This window comes from Botryllus schlosseri, chromosome 16 (genome assembly GCF_051294905.1).
Source record: "Botryllus schlosseri isolate E-star chromosome 16, Bs_hap1, whole genome shotgun sequence".
Taxonomy (NCBI): domain Eukaryota; kingdom Metazoa; phylum Chordata; class Ascidiacea; order Stolidobranchia; family Styelidae; genus Botryllus; species Botryllus schlosseri.
Genome location: NC_137251.1, coordinates 6,289,786 through 6,298,356, shown reverse-complemented (window position 1 = coordinate 6,298,356; position 8,571 = coordinate 6,289,786).

The window sequence follows — 8,571 nt, the reverse complement described above, 5'->3', positions numbered from 1 at the left end:
ATTGATCCATGTGTGTTGCCATCATAGCCAAATGTGTCGTCGGACGCGTTACGTGTTATTATTACATTCGCCAACACCTATCTCTGTGGAAATGGATTCTCGGCACTCGTTCATATCAAATCGACGACGTGGATTTTCAAGAAATGCAGCTACAGAATTCGCTTTAAAATAATAAAAAGTCGATGTTATTTTCAAGAAAGGTCATTTCGCTGTTGTTTATCACTAGCCTACAGATAATAATTGCACAAGGCAGATGAAGGTTGCATGATAATAGAGGCAAATTTGAAATAAGAACTGGAGGTCCGCCGGGGTACGTGAAGGTGCAAAGAGGGTCCGCGACGACAAAAAGGTTGATAACCACTGATTTAGAGATATTATAGGGTGGACGCTGGACGGGACAGTTGTCATTTATTGCTGTTACTTCATGACTTGTGAAGAAAGCTGTCACCTCTCAAGAGATCGCTCACACACAAGGTCGTAGCCAGAATTACATTTTTTTGCGGGGGGGGGGGATTTTTATGAGTTTAGGGAAGCTCTCCCGTGGGAACACCTCGCAGAGCCGTACATCCTGCCATGGGCAATTTCATCACTACCCTTTATTCAGACGCTTCTTAGACGCACGCACACACATACCCTATGGAAGCTTCCAGTTGAAAAGCAGTGTGCATTTCGGACCTAGTCGCGCGGAGCGTACATATTTTTGAATAAATGAAAGTATTTGATTAATAATATTGGTGCGTGTATATGAGCAAGTGGATTCCATTCCAAATAATTACTTCGTTGAAGCACGGTTATTTAGTGACCTCTGGTAAAGATTGATTCTAGTTTAGAGATTGGAATTGCTGATATATATACCAGACCAAATTTTAAAAAAAACTCTTTTGATCAGACTCGTGCGATTTCAAATTAGCACTTTTTAAAGGGAGATGGCGATATTTTCCTGTGCCAGTCGCATTCATGTCGGAGAAGTCTGATTGCAGGGACAGGATCATTAGGCGCCAGCCATTTAAGTACCCGAAAATCTATATCGAATACATGCGTCGGTTTTATGGCCGTCAATCAATTTGGGAGCGCACTTTGCGGAGTCGCATGTAACCTACTTTATATGTCTTCGTGTGTCCCGTAACGGGAATTGTCGGAGCTAACAGTCCCCAATCCCCATACTGAACTGACAGCCCTAAACTCAATCAACCCAACGACCTTGAGTTACTCTCGTCTATCTACCGGTACTGTTGTATTCTCATAACTAAGAATGCAGCTAAAATCAATTGTGGGTATTTGCGGAAGATTTTTTTCGGGACACCGATAATAAAATCAAGACAGTTATGATCATGGACACTAAATCGCGCGAAGCGCGAAGAGATTTTTTAGGTTGCATTCATCTGCCCTAAAATAATGTCATATTTATTGATTTTACGAAAAATTTTCCAAAAATTTGGGGGGGGGGCGATCGCCCCTTTCGCCCCTCGCTGGCTACGCCAGTGGTTACATCTTTGGTCGCTAAACCATGTTATTAAGGCAACTTCAAGGTACCGAGTACCGTATTGGTACTCTCCAACGATGTAACAACAGTGGGCCGTTCGGCGTTCCGACATTTCAATCACTAAGACACGTTCCATATTTTTTCTGCTCCTGTATTTGAAGATATTTGGCCAGGCTATGAGATTAATAGCCTACATGTCAGAAGTACACCCGAATCCTGGATTTGAATTACAATGCTCAACCTAAAAATGTTTTGATATTAGATCAGTCTCTATTAGCCTAATAATCTGCTAAATTCAAAATATTCATAGTAGCTGCAAAATTATAACCCGATAGCTTTTATGATGGCATCATACATTTGTCCGCCCATATGATGTATACATCTTATAATTAATATATATCAAGCACAACAACAATTATATTCAAATAGTTATAAATGTGACGATTCTTTTCGTGCCAGGCCTAAATTGATACAAGAGTAAATCACATTTTGACGATATGTGTTTAGGCTACTGTCAGTCTGCTGGATCGGCTCACTTTCAATAGGACAATTCATTCCCGCCAAATAAGGCCAACTTGGAAAGATATAGAATACCCCTATAAGTGCTGCGGCCCGTGGCGTCGTCAAAACGGGGAAACTGACCCGCGAGCACATTTGAGTTTGAGACCTCTGCATTACACGGTACTCACCTTTACAAACCCTCTTGTATGATTTAAATCGAACAAATATATTTTATGCATTTATATCCTCGCGGATGTGTATAGATGGCTAGTGTATTTTACGATATCAATTTCTTTCATCTTCTCGAGGCTTCGTATTCGATCCTCTATTTCGGCTGATAATAAGTGAATGTAGCATGTAGCTCAGAGTTGTCAAACTCAATTGACGTCGATGGTCAAATTCAAATATTCAGATCACTCGCGGGCCGCACCAGTCAAATGATTCCAAAATATTACTAACTCTTAACTCAATATATGCGCTTTTTCGCATTCTCGGAATTGGGTGTCAATGTCAGCGATTTTCTCCTGACGATGACTACAATCACAACTCCGCTGTCGGGTGGTTATAATGTGGCCTATGAACATGAACTGAACATACTCGAAATTTGCTATCTTGAAGGAATATTTAAATGTGTTGGATAAAATTACGCAATTTTCAACATATACTCATAATTTCTTCGCAGGCCGAATGAAATCATTTGGCGGGTCGTATGTTTGACACCCCTGATGTAGCTATACAGTTACTTATATATTTTATTAGCAGTTCTACGCGTGCGTGAGCGATACAACGCATTTTTGCATGTATATTTAACTTTTTATTCGTTATTTGATTCAAGATAAATGACCAATTGATCTCTTTAACAAAGCTATAATAAAATATAATGAATTTGAATGATCACTCATACTTCGATTTGAGTGACTTGACTTGACTCGAGTCACCTCCAAAAAACGAGTGATTTGACTTGAATCGAGTCACCTTTGAAAATCGATTGACTTGACTTGACTCGAGTCCAAATGTCCAATGACTCGAGATGACTCGTGACTCGAAAGTAGTGACTTAATCCCAACACTGCAAGAAATAGCGAACGAATTTATTTCATTTTCGAGTCTTAATTAACACTTATATAAATTTACGCACAATGTGTCAATCTGACAATTATTACCAACTCAAACAGTTCCTATAGGACCGGTTTACCTTCACAGCTGTCTCAGTCTGCTGTACCAAATCGTAACCCAGAGTATAGATCACTAACCTACAGATAGATGGGCAACTTACAGTTGTCACACTTGAATACCCAGACAAGCCTACTGCTGAGACAGCGAAAAGCAGCATAATTGGTCATGTTCATCCTATTGTTGGCCAGGCACTTCAAGCGGTCAAATTTAACAATGCTGCTCTTAATCGAAAGCTATCGTTGCCCTGATTCCGGAAATACAATTAAAATGCTGGTCTGAGAATCGGCATTTTTCCGAATAATCGCTCGATATAATTTACATTATCATGGTCAATTGGTCATTGTGTTGTGGCGCTCCCATTGTTAGGAACAAGCGGCCTTGACGGCTATTTAGGAGTGATTCCATTGTCATGCCACTATGCAGCCTCATTTTGCCGCCCCCTTGGAGCCTGCCGCCCCTGGCGCAGAGCCAGAACCGCCAAGTGGCTGCTACGCCACTGCTTCCTATACGCTTGCTACTGCATTTCATTACCTAAGTCTGAACACTAGTCAGGACAATTACTGGTTTGAATACCAACAGCTTCTACTGGATGAATACTAGCGTGCCGGATCGATTGTTGCACACCGTCCACGCCTGTAGCCCGTGCTGAGACACGCCTCTTCAGTCTTCATTGCATACCCATTTTATGATAAGTCTTGTAACTATTTCTCATTAAGTGTACGATGTACAAATGTACATGTGCATTGTGCAATTGTACATGCCTCTTTTTAACATGTAATTATTATTGTTACTAGCGGCAAAGTGGGGAGTTTGATTGATTGATATTACCAAGTGGTTTTGGCGACTTTCATTCTTTTCAATATATTGCAATTTTAGTAGATTCTTGAATTGAAGAAATATTATAAAAAGCATGTTGATGATGATAAAGATCATGATTTCGATGTCACTTGACACTTCCAACGGAATCATTGAGTTGCACGTGGATCTCGAGGATATTGGTATGTACTGTACAGGACATGTCATGTACTTGCACGTACATGAACGGCGAACTTGCAATTGCAGTAAATTGCAGTAAAACTGGTAAACACACACATAATCCGAAGAGCAACCTGACCCCAAAGGAAAATGGCGAGATTGGAGTAAATATTTAAAATTTCAGTAATACATTCAAATTGTTATTCCTATGCAATGCATGGAGAAGTCAGATTACAGAATTGCAGCAGATGAAGAATTGGCAAGGGTTACAGAGCAGAGGTTGACATGATTGAAGATGAAGAATCGAAATTACAGAAATTATGCTGTGATTCACAAGTGTAATTTTAGTCCGGTGGTGCATTCAAGGCCTTCCGAAGAATGTGCACAATGCCCAATAATGTGATCTGTTGGATCATGTCGAATCGAACGTTACCTGGAATTTGTTGGATATGTCTCATGAGTTTTTTGCTTGACCCCTGTAGCGCCAATGACTATCGGTGCAATGTTTATTTTGCATCGTCACGTTTTCTCACAATCCATCTTGAGGTCTGCGTATTTGGAGTGTTTTTGCAGTATGTTGTGATCAGCTGGGACAGCCAGTTCAATGAATAAGCATTCTCTTTTCTTTTTTAGTTTGACGATTTTATCCGGGCGGTTGCTCCTGATTTCGCGGTCAGTTCTAACTGGTACATCCCCCAGAATTTTTACTTGTTCGTTTTCTGTCACTGATGCTGGGCTGCAATCGTACCAATTTTTTGTCGAAGTGGCGATGTTAAAATGTTTGCATGATTCAAGATTAATGTAGTGACCAATCCTATTGTGTCTCCATGTGTATTCGGTAGCTGCAAGTGTAACACAGCCGGACATGAGATGTGCTACAGTTTCATTTTGGTTGCGGCACATTCTGCATTTGCCGTCCGTGGTTTGCTTCAGAATTCTTTTGCGATAGTATTTTGTAGGAAGCGATTGGTCTTGTGCTGCGAAAATGAATCCTTCGCTTGCCGGTTTCAGGTCAGAGCTGGATAGTGGATAGCCAGGTCCACGAAAGCTCGTCTAGATGGGGCTGTGAAGTTAACTTCTTGTGCTGTCCATGAAGAGGCATCGACCCCCATATCGTTTCTCTCATTTTGAGCGTTGCATTTTTGTATTGAACTCGTGCTGCTTTCGCTATTGTTGTGGGTTTGGCAACAGCTTTTGGACCCGTTTACAACGGGAAAGGACGAGATATTACTGGATATACTTGATATTGGATATACTGGATAGCTGGATATACGACGTAGCAATTCAATGAATTCAGGAACTATCCGATTAACAATGGCGACGGCCATGAAGACGTACAGAGTTGACGATACCGATGCACAAAGAAATGTTACACAGGTATCTTATGCAACAGTAACGGAAAAAGCAGAGAATACAACAGTACATAGAAAAATCAATCAGGAAACACCGATGCTGAACCATACCAGGCCAAATACCTTATATATAAAGGGAAATGAAGACGTTCAGGTCGTTACAATAATTGAAGAATTACAACGCACAGCATCACAACACAAGTAAATACTACAAATACATTGCAGGCTTATATGAGCTGAGGAAAGGAATATGGATTATGAATTTGATCACAGAAACCAATGGAAAGAACTTGAGAGATTAATTGTACCACCAGATGAGACAAAACCGTTAAGAAGCAAAATTCCGCAGTATAACTTTCGAACTCCCAAGACGTCCAACGACACACCTTATTGTTAAAGGAATACCATATTACGAATCAAAAGAGGAAGATATATAGCCGAACAATTGAGTGAATATGGTTTCGGGACGGTTATTAACCAGACCAGAGTCTTCAGAAGAAACACCAACTGGTACAATGGTTTCACTAACATCTGGGTGGAAGAATTCAGAGAAGAAAACATGCCCTACCATATAAAAGTTGATAGTTATGGGTGCCTTATCAGAACAGCTGAAGACGCTTAGGCTATCAGAAGCGATGTTGCAACTGTAATCTGACGGGACATATTGCAAAGGAATGCCCGAATGAAAAATTGGAATGCAAGATGTGCAAACGACTGGGTCATCGTGCAGACGAATGCAGGTCCAAACTTCATCATCATTCATCATTGGTTTATTAGCAATTTTATCAGTTCAATACACCACAAAATGCGATACAATGAAAAGACAGAAAGATGTCGAAGCGACAAGGAGTAGTCTATGGAATCTGACACCCACCTTGGCCTAGGCGATGTAAAGAGGAGGCATGCACACTGAATGAAAATAAAGAAGATAGTATAGAAAAAGAATGCGACAAGAAATAGGGCGGCATGTCATGGGAAGCGAGATCGATAGGTCAGTCGTGGTCCGGTAATCTTGAGGATGGACTGTATTTATTTAGTAGTAATTGCTTGTATTTCGACTTGAATGTGGACATGCTCGTCGACTGTCGGATGGCCGGCGGGATACTGTTCCACACATCAGGTCCGGCATATTTGATGGAGCGATGATCTTTTCGGTCGATCATATGATATTTGGACGACGTGGACGCGCGTGTGTTGTACTTGTGCGCTTTTGATTCAGAGGTAAAGAAGTCATTGAAATATTCGGGGCAACGACCGCAGTGAAACTGATACATAAACTTGGCGATTTCTAGTTTCCGCATATCTTCTATGTTTAGGACGCCGAATCTCTTCAGCAGCGACTTATTGGATGGGCAGCCAGGACCCTTTGGGGCCCTAGCTATGACTCGGAGTACTTTATGCTGTAGTTTCTGCAGTGGCTTGAGTGCAGTTTTACTGGCAGCCCCCCAACAGAGGATGCCATAATGTAACTTCGATTGGATTAAGGATTTAAAGAGTATCAGAAGAACCCATGCTGGCATGAAGCGCCCAAGGCTGTAGAACAGGCCGCACTTCGGTGATAATTTAGTTTCTAGGGACTGAATACGACTCTTCCAGGACATGTTCGAGTCCAGTAAAACTCCGAGATATTTGGCATTATCTGTGTTGGAAACGGGCTGACCAGCGATATTAACGGTTAGGTTATTTTTTGAATTTACTGTCAGCAATTGCGATTTCGAGGCGTTTATGCAAAGGTTGTTCTGGGCCGTCCACTCATGGACTTTGGGCATTTGGTCACCAGTCAGGGCATCCAGCTCCAGTAGGGGTCTCAGCTTTCCCGTGGCCACTTACTGGCCACAGATTTTTCCGTGGCCGGCCACGAATATCTCGTGGCCGGCCATGAAAAAGCGTTGTCTCGTGGCCGGCCACAGGGAATTTCATGGCCGGCCATACAAAATCATCGTGGCCGGCCACGAGTTTATGGCCAGTTCGTGATTTTGGCATATCTAGTTGGATGAAAATCCTCCCTTTGCCTCTACTTTGACTATACTCGCGTAGATCTTCCTCATTTGCTCTATGAATTTGCTGGCGTCTAGGTTTCTAGACGGCTTCCACCAGGGTTGTAATGACTCGAGTCATGACTCGACTCAAGTCCGACTCGAGTCACGATTTTCTGATGACTCGACTTGACTCGAGTCATTGCGAATGACTCGAACCAAGTCATTGACTCAAGACCCAGACGGCCAAGACCGACATTTCATTGTAATTCCGAAGCCAACACACTATTGGGATTTCGTCTGTTGGTACTGGTACTTGAAAAGGCGACCAGAAACTGCTAAGAGTGGGGAAAATTGGTATATTTTAAATGCGAACCATTCGATATCACCAAACAGAGTTATAAAAAGTGGGTTTACCAAGACTTTAACTGGAAACTGAGCAGTGAACACAATGACTTGGACTCGGACTCGAGTCATAATTCCATGACTCGGACTCGACCCTCTGCTCGCTGACTTGGACTCGGACTTGACTCGGTGGTGAATTGAAATGACTCGACTTGACTCGAGTCAAAACTAAAAATGTGAGATTGACTTGTGACTCGGAGCCTTGTGACTTGGTTACAACCCTGGCTTCCACTAATATCGCATGTACTCAAGTTAGATTACCACTTTATTGAGCAGTTCAGGGATTGGTTCGAAATTACCATGGTTTTACACATGTTCATCTTCTGTGTTCGCTGTAGAAATGAATCTAATTCCCTCTGACTATGAAACATTACTCTGAGGCGGTGCGTTGTAAACTATAGCACCGAAACATGTGTTTCTTGAATTTCCTAGATAGTTGATAGAGTAATGTTAGAGACTTATTGCTCAGTCAGACAAACGACTTTACAATAAAACTGTTGTCCACAGCTTCCACGCCAGGCGCTCAACGCACTGGGATTGTGTGGAGAGATAAAAGCGTGGTGCAGACTCGATAGCCTTGCAGTCTCTTCGCTTCTCCATCGTCCAAGCCCATTAGTGATGCAAACGTAGATAATCCGACTCCCTGCCCTCCTTCCTTTTCTACTTAAAAAAACATCAAATATTTCTCTTCAAAAAGTTTATTC